Source organism: Haliaeetus leucocephalus, unplaced genomic scaffold, assembly GCF_000737465.1.
Source record: "Haliaeetus leucocephalus isolate CR32 unplaced genomic scaffold, Haliaeetus_leucocephalus-4.0 Scaffold555, whole genome shotgun sequence".
NCBI classification, from domain to species: Eukaryota; Metazoa; Chordata; class Aves; order Accipitriformes; family Accipitridae; genus Haliaeetus; species Haliaeetus leucocephalus.
Genome location: NW_010972991.1, coordinates 14,970,542 through 14,970,902, shown reverse-complemented (window position 1 = coordinate 14,970,902; position 361 = coordinate 14,970,542).

The following is a 361-nucleotide window of genomic DNA, read 5'->3' as shown; positions in this document are numbered from 1 at the left end:
TACACCACTTATACACACGCAAGTCTATGGGGCCAGATGTGATCCACCCAAGGGTGCTGAGGGAGCTGGCAGAAGTGCTCACCAAGCCACTTTCCATCATTTATCAGCAGTCTTGGCTAACCGGGGAGGTCCCAGTTGATTGGAAGTTAGCAAATGTGAGGCCCATCTACAAGAAGAGCTGGAAGGAGGATCCGGGGAACTACAGGCCTCTCAGCCTGACCTCGGTGCTGGGGAAGGTTATGGAGCAGATCATATTGAGTGCCATCACGTGGCATGTACAGGACAAGCAGGCAATCAGGCCCAGTCAGCATGGATTTATGAGAGGCAGGTCGTGCTTGACTAACCTGATCTCCTTCTATGA